Consider the following 21,583-nt stretch of genomic DNA (forward strand, 5'->3'; position numbering starts at 1 on the left):
AAATCCTTTGCTTTGCATTGCATACTTATGTTAAAAAATAATTAATTAAAAAGTGCATTTACATAATCCTACCTTACAGGCACTTCATAATTTCAGATGACACTTTCACCATGTCCTGGAAAAGCAAACCCTAAAAACAGGTCTTCACATTTCTCCAGATCCTGATGCGGGCACAGAAAACCCTCTATAATCTTGCAGGGAGGCTACCCTGTTCTGAAGATGGTGACGCAATGGGTCCCACTGGCATTCCGAAGCACTGGCCCTGTAACCACACAGAGACAGAGCTCCCAGCCCTGCCAATCGAAAGGGAACAGCGCAGTGAGGGGCTACAGAGGCACTGGTGCTTGCTAATGCAGCAAAGAGCAGCGATACACAATATATAACGCGTGCTTACGGTCACAGACAGTAGTCCCAGCCAGTCCCTGAGAAACAGGGGCCAATGCATTATTCATAACCGTTCACTCCACAAGCAGAACCCTCCGCTGCCATTAGACATCTTACAGGCAGGCTGCTGAGGACTGGGCGATCGTCATAACAGCCTTGTAAATATGACTGCTGCAGGGCACCTTCAGAGGTCTGAGGTTAATTATGTTCAACCTTCTCTTTATCATAAGGGGGGGCGGCCGTGACAGGATAAAGAAGTCGTGGCAAGACAGATGGCACGTGTTCTCCTGATTGATGGCAATGATGGGTGCGAGGGGAAGAGCGAGGTGGAATTGTTGATGCTGTGCCAGTTTTCAGATTGACTGACACACACTGCCAAACATTGCCCGTATTAGAGAAGGCTGCTATAATCCTTGCAAAATGCACACTTAACAAGTGTCATCAGACAGTAAACACATTCTCTTTCCTAGAGATGCAAATTATTTCTGACACAATGGGATACTACCAAATAATGCATGGTGAGAGCTATTTTAAGATGTCAGTGCAGCAGACATTGAGTGCTCTGCTTCACTACAATTCAAAATGCATGTTGTGTTTAAAAGAAACAGAAAAAAAGGCAGTTCAAAGCCATCTCCACCATCTAAGGATACATTCAAATACTGTAATCATGATGGGTTACATTAGTTCAGCCCTCCTTTTCACTCATTCTCTCAGCAGACTTGGTCACATTGTTTTTACAATTCTACAGAGACCCCAGAAGGCTACATTACTTCTGGCTACACTTGGGACAAGAAAGAAGAACAGTTGTATAACAAAATAACTCTCAGGCTTGTCTCTCTCAGCCCTTTGTAGAGTCTGACTCCTCTCTCTTCCCCTTCCTTCACTCGGCTAAGCCGTTTCCTTCACTCGCCTTAGCCGTTTCCATGTTCTCACCTCCAGGCCTACCATCCTCAACGCTAGCTCTGCTGCCCCTTGTAGTGGGCTGTGCTCAGCTGAAAAGGACCTAAAATGTTCACATCATCTCTCTACCTAGAGCTTTCATGGACCCCTTTTTTATCTGACTAGTCCCATGCCATCACTTCTGAAGATCAAAACTTACTTCCATGTTTCCAGTCCACCACTCTCTTCCTCAACTTCTCTGTACTTTCAACCACTTCAACCCTTTCCCCTCTCCTCCTCTCTCACTCTGCCAACTTTCTTAGACTCCCTGCATGTCCTCCAGCACATCTCTCTCTCTCTCCCAAAACAAACTGCTGTGCAGACAATCATGCGGTGCCTTCTGAATAACTTGAGAAAATGCAGGAAAAATTCAAGTAGCTTAAAAGAGTGTGTGGAGAAGCTGCTAATGATCTCTGTTGGTTCCCTAAATTCATGGGGTCTATTTTTAAGAGAGATAAAATAGAAATGCAAATACAGCAAGCCTGATACACGCACCTTATTTAAATCGTGCTCTCTCCCAGACGCTAGAATTACAAATATTAAGACCATTCACACAGGGGATCCAAAGACCGATCTGATACTGCCAAGTGGCACAAAAATGCCCATCCATTAGTTCTGACACTACGAGGTTCTGTATGCAAATAAAGGTACAAGGCAAACAGAAATACACACACTAGGTCAGGGCAACTAAAAAATCTGAAGCTCTGACACTTAATAGAAACTGAAGAGGAGCAGAGACATTGCAACGTTTACACACATAACCAGCAATATCATATTCTAGACACTGCAGCAGCGCCATGAAGCTGAACTGTTAAACTGTTTCTGACCCCAAGTGCAATAACAGGATCTGACTAACACATCAAATCCATTCTCTCACTGCTACACACTGGTTTAATAAAGCATAATTTAAAAAACTGGGAAGGGGGGGGATGAAATATGAAATAAATATATATAAATAAAAACCTGCTGAGAATGACATTGAAGGAATGTCGCAGTGAGACATAATTTAGTTTTCAGATTTCATATACAGTGTGATACACCCACACGTTTCAATATAGAACTACGAGGCTACATTTTTTTAAATTATTAAAATACTATTAGAGTAATCCTACCTTTCTGCAGCAAGAGGATAGTTTTTGTGATTTTGTTTGCCTCCGACTTTCTTCTGGAGGAAATCGTTTTTATTCTCCAGTTGTATGGCTTCAGTTTTTTCACAACTACCAGTACAACACTGACCTACATAACATAATCTGAAGAAATGCATCTTATAGAGGCAGTAACAAATTGGTCTAGACTTCAGGATGCTAAACTAAATACCTCATTTTGACCGTAGCAGAAGAAAAACGCCACAGTGAATCTAACTGGATAAATTACCATTCCAAACATATGCATACTCTATACATATTAGGGCTGTAGCTATCGATGATGATGATAATCGATTATTCTATACATAAAACAATCAATTATTCGAATAATCGCAACAATAATTTATCAATGCATTCTTATGGGGTCCTGGTGCCAACATGGCATCCTATTCTGGAGTTCGCCGAACTCTGTAAATACAGGGCTGTGATTAGCGGAAAAAAAACACTCGCAGCAGGGGATTGCCCTGAGGAGGACTACACATTTTACATTACACTTAACCACTTCAACTCTAGATGACAAAAGAAAAACCCTTCCTAGGTGCCACATTTTGAAAATAATGATAATGATTGAATGCCTGAAATTGCTTTAAAATGTAAATATCTGATGAATGAAATGCAAAAAAAAATGTGTTTTTCATTACCCCTTTATGCTCCTGTGTACTACATATCCATGTTCAGTAAAGAGATGAGTACAAGGTTGTATTATGTTTGAACTAAGAAAACAATGCAAACGCATTTTTATATTATACTTCATAATAAATAACGAACTTTTGTAATAAAAACAATACACTAAAATGAAAATAAAAATATTAAATACACTGAAACACTAATAATACGCAATACACCGGAACTCATATGAAAATAAACAATTCACTGAAATGCTATAATAAACAATGTACCGTAATTATCAATTAAAACTCTATCTCCATTAAAGCCTGTGCCATCAGCAGCTTGTCCTGTGCCATGTATTGAAATGTTGAATACAATAAGCTTGGAAGGATGGGCTAGATATGAGCTACAGGGCTCTGGGCAGCATTGTGATGGATCTGTCTGCCGCAAACGCTGCTTCATTGCCTCTATTCAGCACTGTTCTCTGAACGCATCTCGCCACAGCACTGTATAGCTCTTGCTAAAAACTAAATAAACTACAACTAAACAAGTACAACTAATAATAAAACTAGAAATTATAATATAAAACTGTATTTATATACTTGTAAAAGGTGAATGGATTGCCGCAATAGACGGAAGACTTCTAGACGCACACAGGTACATGGAGGCTCTAAACAACATGCGTTGGATAAAAACATGGCATGATCGTGTCACTTCACATTCTACAGGTTCATAACTGGCTTTGGGAATAACATGAAACTACATGGTACTGAGGGTTTTCATGTAACGTGCGTGCGTACATCATGGTATTGAAATGGTTAAATGCTCAGTCCTGTTGTCCTCCATAGCGCCCAGAGTCTATGTTTCAAAAGTCTATATCTACAATTTTACATAAACTTTGACATGCCTGAAACATGCACATAGTCCACGTGTCTTCCATCGCGGCACATGTATGCACAATATCCCACATGTCTACAGCATCACTTAAACAAGCCTTTACATGTAAACCTGAGTTTCCCAGCTTAAATCAATTCATTTGTTCAATGCTGTGACTGTCGGTTCACAAGCACTCGCGAGAAACCAATTAATTTTAACTGGGAAATTCAGGTGTACTTGTATTCAAAAGTCACTTTTAAGTTATTCTTTACACGTAGCAAATTGTGTCTACGTGCGTCACGACTGAAGACAGGTGTAGGATTATGTGCATGTTTAGGTATGTGAAATTCAAGGTCTAATTTTGGATATAGATTTTTGCATAGATTAGCATGAGAAAAGCTTACAATCGGAGGCAAGCACAATAAATGCAACACTTTCGTCTGCGCAATTTCATATTTAACAGTTGCGCTACTAGCAATGTTGCAAATCTTAGCATGAGTTTGTTTCTCAAGCTCAAGCTCAAACTTGTCGGATGGGCTCTTTTGGAAAGCTAATTCTGATTTGCACAGTAACAGTTATCATTCTCTTTCTCTTATAAATACTCCCACAGTTTGAATGCTTTCGCCCGAGTTTTGTTTCGTGCGGTGGCGGCTGCAATGACATTTTTCCAGCGAGGCACACAGGTGGATGACATACCAAGTGACGCATTACTGCCACCTACTGCTGTTGGGAATTAAACCGCTGTTCTCACACAGCACTAGGAATACTGGCCAAGGATATTAGGCGAAAGGGCTCAAATCAAGGATATTAGTAAGAAGGGTTAAGAGGCAACATAGCTAAATGACTATTCGACGGCTGAAATAGAAGTCAACGTATTTTACTAGTCGAATAAGTCGACTAATCGTTGCAGCCCTAATACATATACACATATACTTATACCATACCTGACCTTTGTCAATTAATTCCTATTGTTATGTAATTTGCAAGCTGCAATTTATTACTTGGCCTCTTATGTTGTTTTTAATTCTCAGCAGAGTATTATAAAAGTGAGTTAGGCCAACAAGAAGTTCTTGTATGTGTTACAAATGGGAGTTTACCCAAGACTGGGCAGAGAGACTGTCAGGCAGTTGTTACAGGAGCACGACAGGAGGCTGACAGTGTGGCAATGCCTAGCCCATGTGGAAGAGTCATTTCATGCCTCTCAGGCTGCTCGGCAAATCCCTAAACACAAAGGGCAGGATGACATCTGTACTCCACTCTGGTCTTAATGACGTAACTGCAGGCCTAATGTCAGATTTGTGAGAGAAGCTGTACTTTTGTTTTAATCCCTTTTCCTTGATTTAAAAACCTCTTCAGACTTGTGAGGATTAAAGGTTGTACTTTTCCTTGTCATTGTCAGAGTTGCTCTTTTTATTTTTTTAACCTTTAAACATGTACTTACAGTTGCTCCCTCAATATATTTATTTTTCTTAATGATAGCCCAGGGAACACACAGCCTGGTCACAAAATCTCATAATGTTGCTATAAGGTTGTGGCAGACAGAACGCTGCAGTGATTATACAACATTGGAGATTTTATTCCATCAGACATAATGTTGCAGCAACATTACAGAAACATGAGACTTTAGTTGTACTTTTTTTTTTATATGAATAACTGTTTTACATAATTTACACTTTTTTTTAATGGAAACACATTTGTAATAAATACCCATTTATATTAGTCATTGTATAATCAATCAATGCTGTTTTCCATAAAAATTGTAACTTAAGTTTTATAGATTCACATCGACCCCAGTGTCATTTCACAACATTATGACAACTTTATGGCAAGTCAATCAGTGGTCAATCAATTTCAAAACATAACCTGGTTCCCTAATCTGGCAAGTCTACAAATTTACGTGAGCCACATGTAATCTGACATGAACAAAATGTTGGGACAATGTAGCTACAATACAGAACTGCAAGCAGGGAACAATCAATCAGGGATTCATTTAATCAGACATTTTGATGCTCCATCCCAACATCCCACCCCCTTCCTGCATTTTCACCCATTCCTCAGCTTTTACTCCTGTCCAGAGTCAGGAAAATCAGGAGACAAGAGCTTTGGTATATGAAAGTGATTTACTTGTTCTGAAATATTAAATGATCACTCTGTTTGTTCTCAGTCCTCCATGAAAATCCCCTTAATTTACTATTACTCTGATGCCGCCGGCAAGACAAGATTACCGAAATTGGGGTGTACAGAGAAAAATTAAATACATTCCCTTGCATTCTAATAAGATTCAGTCACTTAGCAGGAAAAATATTTACAGGTTTCTCTTAGTTTTCTTTTTTAAATTAGTGACTCATCTGAAGTATTTACTTTAACAGTCAAGGACTTTGTGTTAATAAGTAAAAAAACTAAATAAATGAAGGGAAATAAAATCTATGGGACAGCAAACAAGCCCCTTTGCTATAAACAGCACCTCATCCAAATCCCATTCTCTGACATGTCATGTTGCATTTGAATTTAAATATTCAATAAGCCAACCAAGGCTCCTTGATGTAACGCCCAATGTTGTGAGACTGAGGTTCATTAAGAATGATAGGTGTTTTTGGAGTTGGCAGGAATGTCAGTATCTCTCCATAATCCAAACATTACAAATTAACTTGGGCTGTTTGACTACAGACCCCACAGTACCCACAGCAACAAAAAAGCTGCCTGTCATTAAAACCAGCAACACAAGTTTAGGAGAGACAAGCGTTTAAATTGATGCTAAATAGAAATCACACGAACTCTACAGCACTAGCTTTAACAATCATTCCCGGAACACAGTTTTCTCCATTCAAAATCTGGTGGGCCATTACATGCCTGCCATGATAATTTTCTATCAGCCCTATGCAGCTGCACACACACTATTTTTTAGGGAGATTATAGCCTCCAATAAATTAAAAGCTTGTGTCCTATTCTCTGGCTAATGACAATGCTATCTGGCTTTGTCACAGTTTTCCAGTGGTATCTAACAGCTATGAGGGATGTTTTCATGGCCGGAACGGGGCTGTTGCACTACTCTTCTATTGAGGCAGTAATCCTCTTTTGTGTTTAATCCAGAATTTAATCCAGTAAAACCCCAAAAAAGGACAAGATTACCAAAATTCTACAAATTAACAGTTTCAACATGAAGCAAATCTATTTTTAAATAATGTTTTTTACTTTTTCCCCTAATTCTCACAGGCTCTGGGATTACTCCTTAGAGACACCTAACCAGCAGAGCCATCTTGACCAGTATTCTGCAGGAATTTAATTAAAAAAATTAAATTAAATTGCAGGGTTTCCAAAATATAGAGTACACCAGCAGGTGTTTAACAGCAGGGATAAAGTTACAGTGGGTCTTTATGTACAGGGTTATAGACAAAATCTGACAAATGTGACATTAGAATGTTATTTTCATCACATGTTACAGCTATGTGGCTGCAATATTTCTGGTCATACCACTCAAGCTGTCAGCTTCCATCTGTGTACAGCATGTCTGTCTGACTGTCTGACACCTAAAACACATCAAGAATTATTTCCATTGCAGAATAGTTTGGACAAAGCTGTTACATAAGACCGACTGACTGACACACAGACACCCTGCAAGGTGATAATTTGAATATAAGTTGGTGCATCACATTGCTGATGTACGAGTTTATATTTTTGGAAGCCGGTTATTTGTTCTTTAAACCTGGTTTTTATAAAGACCACCTTGACTTTATCTCTTCTGTTAAAACACTGCTGTGATTCAAATAAAATAAAATACCCATGCAGAGAAATCATTCTAGAAGCAAGCAGCCTTTTCTTCAGGGCCACGGTGACAAAAACACATGAGAAAACAGGAGTTAAACTCACAGAAGGACTAATTTGACTGCAACAAATGCTAAACTCCCCTCATGAGCAGACAAAAAAAAACAATCAAGACACAAAAGCTCACTCAGAAACCCACTTGGCTTCCATGAAGGATGCGTACTACGACAGAACAGGCCATTGTGGAGCCATAGCTGGGTAATTTACAACTTAGCATGATGTGGAGATGTGCCTTTCACCTCGGCATCTCGTTTCATGTTCATTATGAACAGGAGCCCCCTTAAGTTTGTTTGCACCGTTCGGAGCTCCAGACTCCCTCCAAACTGCTGTTGTCCATGTGGACCATGTGTGTCACCAAGCAAAGCCTCATTAAGGTGGATGTTTGGTAGACATACAGATATGCAAGGCTATCAGTCCTGACAAAATTAAAACTTAAACTATTAATCTCCATTACATTGCAGGGATTATTACCGTCTTTAGATGATACATAACTACAGCAGAAACACTGCAGTTAGACACTGCAGGAAGCATGGGGTGAAATCTCTTCAGATTACCTCAACAAATTGACAACTAGAATGCCAATGGTCTGCAAGGCTGTAATTGCTGCAAATGGAGGATTCTTTGACTAAAGCAAAGTATGAAGGACACGATCATTATTTCTAACCTTATCAATGACTATATTTCCTATTCATACTCATTTAATGTATGTTTTCATGGAAAACAAAGACATTTCTAAGTGACCCCAAACTTTTGAACGGTATTGTATACATACATACACATAATATACACTTAAGGGAACATGTAATCACAGTATAACACCAAGTCAATTAAACTTCAGGGATATCAATCTGTCCAGTTAGGAAGCCTAAGCGATTGTGAATCAATGTCACCTGTTTTGGTGCTAATGAAAGTGACAACAGGTGCACTGGAGAGGCAACAGCAAGACAACCCCCAAAAAAGGGAATGGTTTTGCAGGTGGTGGCCACAGACAATTGCTCTCTCCTTATCCTTCCTGACTGATTCTTCTCTAGTCTTGCGTTTTACTAGTGTCCTTGTCACTACTGGTAGCATGAGGCGATACCTGCAGCCCATTCAGGTAGTCCAGCTCCTCCAGGATGGCACATCCATACGTGCCGTCGCAAGAAGGTTTGCTGTGTCTCCCAGTACAGTCTCAAGAGCATGGAGGAGATACCAAGAGATTGGCCATTACACGAGGAGAGCTGGACAGGGCCGTAGAAGGGCATCAACCCAGCAGCAGGACTGGTATCTGCTCCTTTGTGTGAGGCGGAACAGGAGGAGCACTGCCAGAGCCCTACAAAATGACCTCCAGCGGGCTACTGATGTGCATGTTTCTGACTAAACTGTCAGAAACAGACTCCATGAGAGTGGCATGAGGGCCCGACATCCTCTAGTGGGACCTGTGCTCACAGCCCAGCACCGTGCAGCTCAATTGGAATTCACCATAGAACACCAGAATTGGCAGGTCCACCATTGGCGCCCCGTACTCTTCACAAATGAGAGCAGGTTCACACTGAGCACATGTGACAGACGTGAAAGAGTCTGGAGACGCCGTGATGAACGTTATGCTGCCTGCAACATCATCCATCATGACCGGTTTGGCAGTGGGCAGTGATGGTCTGGGAAGGCATATCCTTGGAGGGTCGCACAGACTTCCATGTGCTAGCCAACGGTACCCTGACTGCTGTTAGGTACCGTGATGAAATCCTCAGACCCATTGTCAGACCTTACGCTGGTGCAGTGGGCCCTGGGTTCCTCCTGGTGCAGGACAATGCCTGGCCTCATGTGGCCAGAGTATGTAGGCAGTTCCTGGATGACAAAGGCATTGATGCCATTGACTGGCCCTCACGTTCCCCAGACCTGAATCCAATTGAGAACCTTTGGGATGTTTTGTAAAGGAGCATCCGACGCCGCCAAGTAGCGCCACAGACTGTCCAGGAGCTCACTGATGTCCTGATCCAGGTTTGGGAGGAGATCCCCCAGGACACCATCCGTCGTCTCATCAGGAGAATGCCCAGACATTGTTGGGAGTGCATACAGGCATGTGCGGGCCATACACACTACTGAGTCACATTACGAATTGCCGTGATGAAATTCACACAAGTTGGAACAGGCTTCAATTGTTGATTGTTGATTTTCGGTTCGAGTTTGAATCCAGCCCTTAATCGGTTGGTGATTTTGGTTTCCATTGACCGTTGTCATTTTGTTCTCAATGAATTACACAATATGCAGTAAAGATTTTGATCTTTAATACATTTCATTGATCGAGATCCGGTGTGATTTAAGTGTTCTCAATTTTTTTGAGCAAGGTGTATGTACACTCACCTAAAGGATTATTAGGAACACCATACTAATACTGTGTTTGACCCCCTTTCGCCTTCAGAACTGCCTTAATTCTACGTGGCATTGATTCAACAAGGTGCTGAAAGCATTCTTTGGAAATGTTGGCCCATATTGATAGGATATCATCTTGCAGTTGATGGAGATTTGTGGGATGCACATCCAGGGCACGAAGCTCCCGTTCCACCACATCCCAAAGATGCTCTATTGGGTTGAGATCTGGTGACTGTGGGGGCCAGTTTAGTACAGTGAACTCATTGTCATGTTCAAGAAACCAATTTGAAATGATTCGACCTTTGTGACATGGTGCATTATCCTGCTGGAAGTAGCCATCAGAGGATGGGTACATGGTGGTCATAAAGGGATGGACATGGTCAGAAACAATGCTCAGGTAGGCAGTGGCATTTAAACGATGCCCAATTGGCACTAAGGGGCCTAAAGTGTGCCAAGAAAACATCCCCCACACCATTACACCACCACCACCAGCCTGCACAGTGGTAACAAGGCATGATGGATCCATGTTCTCATTCTGTTTATGCCAAATTCTGACTCTACCATCTGAATGTCTCAACAGAAATCGAGACTCATCAGACCAGGCAACATTTTTCCAGTCTTCAACTGTCCAATTTTGGTGAGCTTGTGCAAATTGTAGCCTCTTTTTCCTATTTGTAGTGGAGATGAGTGGTACCCGGTGGGGTCTTCTGCTGTTGTAGCCCATCCGCCTCAAGGTTGTACGTGTTGTGGCTTCACAAATGCTTTGCTGCATACCTCGGTTGTAACGAGTGGTTATTTCAGTCAAAGTTGCTCTTCTATCAGCTTGAATCAGTCGGCCCATTCTCCTCTGACCTCTAGCATCAACAAGGCATTTTCGCCCACAGGACTGCCGCATACTGGATGTTTTTCCCTTTTCACACCATTCTTTGTAAACCCTAGAAATGGTTGTGCGTGAAAATCCCAGTAACTGAGCAGATTGTGAAATACTCAGACCGGCCCGTCTGGCACCAACAACCATGCCACGCTCAAAATTGCTTAAATCACCTTTCTTTCCCATTCAGACATTCAGTTTGGAGTTCAGGAGATTGTCTTGACCAGGACCACACCCCTAAATGCATTGAAGCAACTGCCATGTGATTGGTTGGTTAGATAATTGCATTAATGAGAAATTGAACAGGTGTTCCTAATAATCCTTTAGGTGAGTGTATATATATATATATATATACACACACACACTCACCTAAAGGATTATTAGGAACACCATACTAATACTGTGTTTGACCCCCTTTCGCCTTCAGAACTGCCTTAATTCTACGTGGCATTGATTCAACAAGGTGCTGAAAGCATTCTTTAGAAATGTTGGCCCATATTGATAGGATAGCATCTTGCAGTTGATGGAGATCTGTGGGATGCACATCCAGGGCACGAAGCTCCCGTTCTACCACATCCCAAAGATGCTCTATTGGGTTGAGATCTGGTGACTGTGGGGGCCAGTTTAGTACAGTGAACTCATTGTCATGTTCAAGAAACCAATTTGAAATGATTCGACCTTTGTGACATGGTGCATTATCCTGCTGGAAGTAGCCATCAGAGGATGGGTACATGGTGGTCATAAAGGGATGGACATGGTCAGAAACAATGCTCAGGTAGGCCGTGGCATTTAAACGATGCCCAATTGGCACTAAGGGGCCTAAAGTGTGCCAGGAAAACATCCCCCACACCATTACACCACCACCACCAGCCTGCACAGTGGTAACAAGGCATGATGGATCCATGTTCTCATTCTGTTTACGCCAAATTCTGACTCTACCATCTGAATGTCTCAACAGAAATCGAGACTCATCAGACCAGGCAACATTTTTCCAGTCTTCAACTGTCCAATTTTGGTGAGCTTGTGCAAATTGTAGCCTCTTTTTCCTATTTGTAGTGGAGATGAGTGGTACCCGGTGGGGTCTTCTGCTGCTGTAGCCCATCCGCCTCAAGGTTGTACGTGTTGTGGCTTCACAAATGCTTTGCTGCATACCTCGGTAGTAACGAGTGGTTATTTCAGTCAAAGTTGCTCTTCTATCAGCTTGAATCAGTCGGCCCATTCTCCTCTGACCTCTAGCATCAACAAGGCATTTTCGCCCACAGGACTGCCGCATACTGGATGTTTTTCCCTTTTCACACCATTCTTTGTAAACCCTAGAAATGGTTGTGCGTGAAAATCCCAGTAACTGAGCAGATTGTGAAATACTCAGACCGGCCCGTCTGGCACCAACAACCATGCCACGCTCAAAATTGCTTAAATCACCTTTCTTTCCCATTCAGACATTCAGTTTGGAGTTCAGGAGATTGTCTTGACCAGGACCACACCCCTAAATGCATTGAAGCAACTGCCATGTGATTGGTTGGTTAGATAATTGCATTAATGAGAAATTGAACAGGTGTTCCTAATAATCCTTTAGGTGAGTGTATATACAGTGAGGGAAAAAAGTATTTGATCCCCTGCTGATTTTGTACATTTGCCCACTGACAAAGAAATGATCAGTCTATAATTTTAATGGTAGGTGTATTTTAACAGTGAGAGACAGAATAACAACAAAACAATCCAGATAAATGCATTTCAAAAAAGTTATAAATTGATTTGCATGTTAATGAGGGAAATAAGTATTTGACCCCTTCGACTTAGTACTTGGTGGCAAAACCCTCGTTGGCAATCACAGAGGTCAGACGTTTCTTGTAGTTGGCCACCAGGTTTGCACACATCTCAGGAGGGATTTTGTCCCACTCCTCTTTGCAGATCCTCTCCAAGTCATTAAGGTTTCGAGGCTGACGTTTGGCAACTCGAACCTTCAGCTCCCTCCACAGATTTTTCTATGGGATTAAGGTCTGGAGACTGGCTAGGCCACTCCAGGACCTTAATGTGCTTCTTCTTGAGCCACTCCTTTGTTGCCTTTTCAATGCCCTGGCTGAGGGATATGACGGTACATGGCCCCGTCCATTGTCCCTTTGATGCGGTGCAGTTGTCCTGTCCCCTTAGCAGAAAAACACCCCCAAAGCATAATGTTTCCACCTCCATGTTTGACGGTGGGGATGGTGTTCTTGGGGTCATTCCTCCTCCTCCAAACACGGCGAGTTGAGTTGATGCCAAAGAGCTTGATTTTGGGCTCATCTGACCACAACACTTTCACCCAGTTCTCCTCTGAATCATTCAGATGTTCATTGGAAACGTGTGCTCCTTTGCAAGTGGACTTCATAAATGTGCGCATGGTTAAAATCAATCCTTATTTGAAACACTGACCATCCACCTGCAGTCCTGGATCCTGCATCCTGGATTCTAGGCTGTACCTGTGTTCTCCTACATCTGTGGTTAATTAATGTGTGAGTGTGTGTGCATAAGTGTGAGAGTGTGAGGGTGAGGGTATGTGCATTAGTGTGTGTTTGTCTTGTGCTCGTTACAGCTCAAGCAATTTAGCTGCAGCCTAGTGACAAGCTCTCTCAGGGAAGAAAAAAAAAAATGGCAGCGTCTCCGAGGACATAGGCATAAATATTCTAGCCAATAAATAAATTATGAGAAGCTTTCTTCCCAGTCATCACAGGCATGGCAGGTCGGCCTAACAGCTGTATTTTCAAGGTTCAAAGCCTTCGTTTCAGTTTCCTCTTTACATTCATCTTCAAAGGTCCCCCCCCCTTAACCTCTCCCCCTTATTGTTTTTCCACGTAAAGATTACATAACGTCACACATTGTGGCTGTCGTTCTGACTTCCACTCCAAGCAAGCACATGCACAAGAAAAAACCTTCCCCTTTAAGATATTCGCAAATGGCATGACATTCCTCACAATTCACAGCTTCTTCTCCCCCCCCCCCCCACTACTCTGTAAGTGTCAGCAGTGCTTTATAATACCTCATCAACAGCAACACAGAACCCCTGGCTGTCGACTGTGTAGTGCTCAACCTCTAATTTGCATCACAGAACAAGATCCAAGTATTCCCCAATGCTCTGCGCTCTTGTGTTCTAGAACAAAGTGAACAGTGTGTCTTGGAATGCCTTTCATACAGAGGTGGCTCAAAAAGAATTGGAAAACACAATAGCTGAAAGGATTTTTTTTTTAATAAATAAATAAATAAATAAATAAATAAATAAAGATAGATAGATAGAGATAGATAGATAGATAGATAGATAGAGATAGACAGATTAACTAAATAATGCTTCCTTCTTTCCAGCACGTTGCGGGACATATATTTTAATGCCTTTTCAAGTGCGTGCATGTGCACAATTCAACATCCCCTCTAATCTTCAGTAAATGCAGCCCTGGCAAACATGTATTAAAGAATGCATTACATTGTTTCTTTTCCAGGTAGGTCCAGATCAGTCTGCACTAGATATCGGTTCACATTCAGAGCTCAGGTTGCCTCCACACAACACTACACATCTGCTTTGCCTGCTGGGGGAGTGGCAGATACCTGAATACTCCAGATTCTATACAACCAACTCTATATTCTACACACTCAATATTCCATTCAAACAGCTCCACTAGGGGTCTCCAACCAGTCGATCGCAGGACCTCTCCGAGGGACTCGCCAAACAATTTTGAAAATACAAGCAAATTAGCGGCTCCCCTGGGACCGATGACAAAAATACCGTCAGCACCCCCAGCACCGGAGATTACCGGCAGAGATCCTTACACAAAGTAGCTCTCATTATAAAAAGGGTTGGGGACCCCTGCTCTACACACTCAGTATTCTATTCAAACAGCTCTATATTCTACACACTCAATATTCTATACAAACAACAGCTTCCAGGTTAGTCTCTTACCAGCAACTGCAGGTTTTGTATTATTAGGTTCCTGTGTTCCTTGATGAGGAAAACAAAAATTTAAAAAGACAAGTCTTCAGCAGTTAAATTAAATTAAATGAGCTACAATATACAGTATGTTGGTTTGATCTTTAACATCCTTTTTTAGGATTTAAGCACTGGAAATACATACATTTTTTTAAATCACACGTTGCCTATCTACAATATGTTCAACCAGGTTCCACCGCAAAATACAATTTTTAACAGGATGCTGCCTGTGCAATTGATGTACCATTATGCACTTCCATTGCCTCCAAATCAGCAAACCTTCACACTGGTTGTGGTGCAGAGTTGTTTTTTTGAAGAAACATGAGATTAATTTACTCTAAAAAGTCACAGTCAACAGCACAACAACAAAAAAATCACCTCTTTAGCTCTCCTGCTGCAGCAAACAATCAAAATCGAGAATCGTCGGTTGTCACATCGCAGTGCCGCTGAAAAGCTTTGTAAATGATGGTGCCTATTTTGCAATAGATATAATTCACTGTGGTGCTTTGTTCCCCAGTTGCGACAGGAGTTAAAAAGTCTAACTTGGCTAATTATGGGGGAGTGGGGGGAGGCAAATTACAAATCAATGTCACCTTTCTGCTCAGATGTTCTGCAATTTCTGTCAGATACTTCCCTGCCACCCTCGGTGGGCCTTCACTGTTGAGACGCCGCAGAGGGGACAGATGTTTGCAGTGAGATAAGCCTAACAAAGAGACTTGCCTCAGTGATTAGCTCAGACAACTGCTCCTGCACTGGAAAGGTAAATGAGCAAAATCTCACTAGAACTGTTAACACAGTGCCTTTTATAAACCAATTCACCTTTCTTGCTCAAGAAACTTTTGTTGCACTTGTGTTTTTCTAACCTTAAAAAAAGATAAATTACAGTGTTCAACATACTCCCAGAAGTGCAGTGGAAGACACTGCAGGATACCTCAGCATAACCAAATATCTTTAATAAGCCACATTCTCTCATTTGCTCATCAGCTAATTGCATTTATTTTTTAAATGACTGGCTGCATACAAGTGGCTCAGATAGTCATTTTTCTCCATCACACCACAAGTGCTCATCCCTTCCTCCTCCTCACTTCTTGCATCCGCAGATGTGACAGTTTAAGAAACGTATATAAATATATCCGTTCTCTGCTGAACCTGATCCACTCTGCGCACCGCTGGATAGAAGTGGAAGAGGTCCAAACTCCCAGCTGCCCTTGAACTCTACCGCTTTCTACTGTCCACATTCTCCTCCTCACTCACCTCATTCCTTCCAATCACTCTTTGATTCCTCTGTCAACAACCCCCGCAAACTCTTCACCCCCCACCCTCTTCCTCTTTCCTCTCGCTCTAGATGATTTTGCCTCCTTCTTCTTCAAGATCACAGGCATCCACAAGCTCTTCAACAGTCCTCCCTCCTCTCCCATCCCACCCAAGTCTCTCACCAATCAAGCTTCCTTTTCTTCATTCTCACCTCTTTTGGAATCTGAACTTTCCTCTCTCCTCCTATGTCACAAACCCTCAACATGTGCCTCAGACCCTCTCCTCACTCACCTCCTCCAAGCGACTGCTCCTGATCTACTACCCTTCATCTCCTCCCTCCTCAACTCCTCACTCCTCTCTGGCTGTTTCCCCTCTGCTTTTAAACAAGCTGCGGTCATCCCACTCCTCAAGAAACCAACCCCTGACCCTACCTCTCTTCAGAAATACCACCAGTCAGCCAGGGGGGCAGTCTCAGTGGAGTGACCTGTGCGGAAGCCGGATTGCAGAGGATCAAGAAGTGAGTAGGGAGACGGGGAAATAAATAATAATAATAATAATAATAATAATAATAATAATAATAATAATAATAATAATATCAGTCGCCTTACTGCCAGGCATTTTTTGGGGGTCTTCAAATCACTGCATCTACCCAGTTGTGACTCCCTCAGCTGTGCTCGAGCGGTTCCCTCTCCTCAATCCTCATCCTCCTCCTCCTCGATCTCTCCACAGCATCTGACTCTATCGATCACTCCATCCTCCTCTCCTGCCTCCCTGACCTTGGAATCTCTGGGACTGCTCTCACCTGGTTCTCCTCCTACCTCAGCGACCGGACCTACCAAGTGACATGGCGAGGTTCCTCATCCACCCCCCCACCTCTCCTCACAGGCGTACCCCAAGGCTCCGTCCTGGGCCACCTCATCACATCATGGTTTCTCTTACCATTTTTACTCAGACGATGCCCAGATCTTCCCGTCTTTTCCCTCATCCGACATCCTCATCTCTTCTCGCATCTCTTCCTGCTTGTCTGCTATCTCTACCTGGATGCAATCACACTACCTCAAGCTCCACCTCTTCAAATCTGATCTCCTCTTTCCCCCCCTCTTCCTCACCTTCTGCTGACCTCTCCATCTCAATCCCCTTATAATCTACGACACTCTCTCCCTCTTCTTCTGCTAAGAATCTAGGAGTCACCCTCGATCCAGCGCTCTCCTACACTCAGCACATCACCACGCTGACACGCACCTGCAGATTCTTCCTAAGCAACATATGCCGAATCCGTCCCTTCCTCACCAACTACTCGACTCAGCTGCTTGTCCAGTCCCTGGTCCTCTCCCGCCTGGACTACTGCAACTCCCTCCTGGCCGGCCTGCCTGCAACTACTACCCGCCTGCCCAAGCTCATCCAGAATTCTGCGGCTCGTCTGGTATTCTCTCTGCCCAGATTCACACACGCTACTCCACTGCTCCACTCCCTCCACTGGCTCCCGATACCGGCATGCATTCAGTTCAGGACACTGACCCTCACCTACCGCTGTCTCGCACAGACTGCACCGAGTTACCTTCTGACCTTCGTCTCCCCATACATCCCCTCCAGACCACTGCGGTCTTCCGGTGCCAGAAGACTAACCCTGCCTCCTCTCCACTCCCCTTCCTCCAGAGCTGCTCCTTCTCATCCCACGGCCTCTAAGTGGTGGAACAACCTTCCCACTGAAGTAAAAAAAGCAGAGTCCTTGACCTCCTTCTGGCAATTACTCAAGACAAATCTTTTCAGACTCTACTTGTAATTTAGTCATTCATTCTCCTGTAAGATTGCACTTATATCTTGTCTGCACTTATCAGCTTTTTCATTCTAGGATGTAAGACCTTATATATTGTTTACTGTACATCTTATATACACTTGTGTAAACTGTGAATTTATAAAATGTATTATGGCTTGAATTGTACTGTATTATTGCACTTTGTATTGCGCTTATATTTTGTAAGTCACCCTGGCTAAGGGCATCTGCCAAGAAATAAATATTATTATTATTATCAGTCGCCTTAGTGCCAGGCATTTTTTCGGGGTCTTCAAATCACTGCATCTAGCCAGTTGTGAAGCACTCCCAAATCCTCTTGCATTTAGAAAGTCAAGCAAATGTAAATGCACTTATTATGCAGCGTTTAGCGTGTCCTCTCCACTCAGGATTCACTCTACATAACATGGAACAGATTGGGGAGTGCTGGCCGGTATGGAACTACTTCAGAACAGATTGGCTAAAAGCCCACTCATGGAAATTAAAAGTATTTAACAAGTAGGCAGCTGCCCTGACCACTCGTACAACACATCTGCCTATCCTGGAAGCACGAACAGAGAGTGGGTGGACTGATTACGCTATGCTGCACCGATGGTGGGAAAATAATTAACTAATTAAATCAAATGAAACTCAAGCTAAGAGTGCAGGTGACCACGATTCTGTGGATGGGTCAGTCCTCACCATGTGGAATTGAGTTCTGAATGAGACAAGGTCACCCAGTGGTTAGACTGAACCCAATGGAAAACCAAAGCACAAAGAACCCCTGAGGGTAGTGTCAGAGTTACCTCACCAGTGGCTCCGTAAGACTCCCTTGTCCAAGCCCCGACTTTCCTGGTTACACTGCTGGTCAGGACACCCTGTGCGTGCGTGCGTGCGTGCGTGCAAGACCTATAATGCAAATATAATTAACATTTTCACACAACATGAGCAAAAAGCATTTATCGAAAACAACTGGTCCTGAGTAACAATTATCATAAATGTCAGGAGGAAGAGGAGGAAAGAGCTGGAGAAGTTTTTACAATAATAAAAAATAAACACAAGTGGCCGTGTAATGGCACTGTCAGAAAAGCTGTCGGAAGCGGTTTTATTTAAGCGCGCGTCAGGCATCTGACAGCAACATAATGGCCAGTCGATGGTGCAGGCTGGAGAAGGCATCATTAGAGTGTGGTTACAGGCTACATCAAAAGCCACCGGGGAGAGAGAGTGCGATGAACACTGCTATTAAGCCTTGTGATTGTCTGAGCTGTGGTGGTGTGAAAACCCTAAGTGGGCAGCCTGCAACAGCTTTTGATGTGCAACTGAAGACGCCCCAAATCACAAAAGACACTGGAAAAGCTTAACACCACAGATCAAGACGTCAGATTTCCATGTTTAAGAGCCAGCCTTCTGGCCCTTGAAATGTGACCAAAGACAAGGACTCTGATTTAAATAAGACAGGAGGACAAGAAAGAACGAGATTGTCTTGTGCACATCTGCCAATAATATTACTTTCTCAAGTAATGAGCAGTAAAACTTGTATGAGGGGAAAGGCAATGAAATATTAAGTAAGTGGACCAGCACTGAATAATATGGGGAATACTTGACTTATGACTCCTCTGGCTGCCACAAATTCAGGTAAAAGGCATCGAATGTTTGGGATATGAATTTCAAATGATGAACTCTGGAAAAATTACACTTATCTATTAAGAGAATTCATGGGGAGGGGGGTACAAATCACAAAAAAGTCACTCTCCCCCAAAGAGATTGGTTCTGCGGTGAAACACGGGGGGAAAATACATCCCCCCCTCAAATTTAACAGGCAATGAATTTCACCATCAACCTCTCATTCTGTTAGAGCCTTTTTGAGAAGACAAACACCTGCTAGGGCTGGATGACAAAGTGTCCTTGCAAAGGATTACAGCGATTTCTGATACACACCTCATGCCCTCTGCTGCAGCTGCCTTTTCAAAAAAAAGATACTGAGAGGGTAAAACACGGAGATGCAGCTAAAGACGTGTTATCTGGCTCCAAGACCTCTGGAAGGAGGGGGGTAGCATCAGACTCAGGTAATCACTGCTTCCCCTCTGATCACCCCTGTTAGCTGAAGAGCCCTTATCTGCGAGTCCGTCTCTGTGCAGTCACTCATTTCCAGCAGCAGCTCCGAACAGAGCAAACCTGCCCGGCACCAAGGCCAGCAGACATTTTCACTCACAAAGCAGATACACACACAGCCTTGAAAGATTAATCCCTGAGAGAGAGATGAAAAAAAAAAAAAAACTCCCTTTATATTTCCTTTCCCCAGTTCAAAAACAACTATCACGACAGTCTTCCAAAAGCTTTGTAGCAGACTGATTACTTCCAGTGAGTCATCTGCTACAGATACACTGCAAAAAATACAAGTCTTATTAAGTATATTTATCTTGTTTCCATGCTAAAAAAATCTAACCATCCTTAAAATAAGATACATTTCCTTAACAAGCAAGTTAGTAACACTTGTTTCTAAGAAAATATGCCTTGAATATGTTGCATTTTGTCTTGTTCCATTGGCAGATTTTTTCACATATTTCAAGCAAATTTCAAGCAAGAATTACCCTTGCTGAAATACAGGATTACAGGTAGCGGACACACACAATAAATAAATAAATAAATAAAATGAGCCTGTCTTGTAAATTATAATTGCCGTCACACCCAAATGGTTACACCTGCTGTGTTGGTGCATTATTTTGCCCAGCCACGTTCCTCGGCTCCTTCAATAATCATGTTCGTGTTATTGAGTGCTCTAAAAGACAAACTTTGATTAGGACTCTGTAAATGGGGAATGTTTAATTGAAAGCAAGTCGATTCATTGCATTTGAAATGTAACTATTTAAAACAGAAGGCATACCTGGCACACACTGTGGAGTGGGTTAAGCCACTGTGGTTATGCAAGGGCAGGGATTTATGGTGCCAAGTCCACACTGACAGAAAACAGCAGTCTTTCCACTGAAATGTGGCCCCACTGCTATCTGAATACCCACTGGTCGCTCCTGACCCCTTTCATCCCAGTGGCCCCATGCACAGTGCACACAAAGGGACTGTGTGTTTGCTGCAGGCCGAGTCACAATGTGCTGGGAGCAGCAGCATACGCAACACAGGCCCCCAGAGGAGCCACCTGGCAACAGATGGGCTTGGTTCACAAGGGCACCTGCAGGAGCCGAGCAGGCACAGTGGGCAGCGAGGTGTTGAAATGCAAATCTATTCACTAAAGCGCCAGTGAAATGAAAGACTGCTCTCTGGTTTTTGTTGCGATTTCCTCCCAAGACTTTTATATCATCTTTTTAATTTAAAGTAATCTGAGCCATCTCCAGCAGGGCAGCGTCTGGCTCCACTCTGCAGTGCGCACACGTGCAGGAGAGAGGAAATTACACTCAGCTATGGGGGCCGCTATAAACAGGTGGCGAGGGGTCAAGCCAGTGGGAGTTACTCCCCCCCTCCATCCTTCCCTCAGTCTAGTACTGAGTGCTGATTCATGATCCATGCACCACTCGGTGCCCCCCCTCCCCCCACACAAGCAGCCACATAGTAACAGACTGGTCCAGAAATGCAGGCCCAGGAAAACTATTCCA

General features: G+C 43.0%; 1 protein-coding gene across 6 annotated transcripts in view; it reads right to left on the reverse strand.

The window, feature by feature from the left end:
* The window catches only part of apba2b (amyloid beta (A4) precursor protein-binding, family A, member 2b), a 90,960-nt gene that overhangs the window by 46,018 nt on the left and 23,359 nt on the right, over positions 1–21,583 (reverse strand). Inside the window, exon 1 of one of the 6 annotated variants that reach the window (XM_066701278.1) lies at positions 18,785–18,881. The exons of 4 other annotated variants lie outside the window; for them this stretch is intronic. The gene's annotated coding sequence lies outside the window, so the exon portion shown is untranslated. Of the gene's footprint in view, positions 1–72; positions 290–18,784; positions 18,882–21,583 lie in introns of those variants that run through there. One more of the 6 variants, XM_066701279.1, reaches the window with a different exon arrangement.

Source organism: Amia ocellicauda, chromosome 4 (genome assembly GCF_036373705.1).
Source record: "Amia ocellicauda isolate fAmiCal2 chromosome 4, fAmiCal2.hap1, whole genome shotgun sequence".
Lineage (NCBI taxonomy): Eukaryota > Metazoa > Chordata > Actinopteri > Amiiformes > Amiidae > Amia > Amia ocellicauda.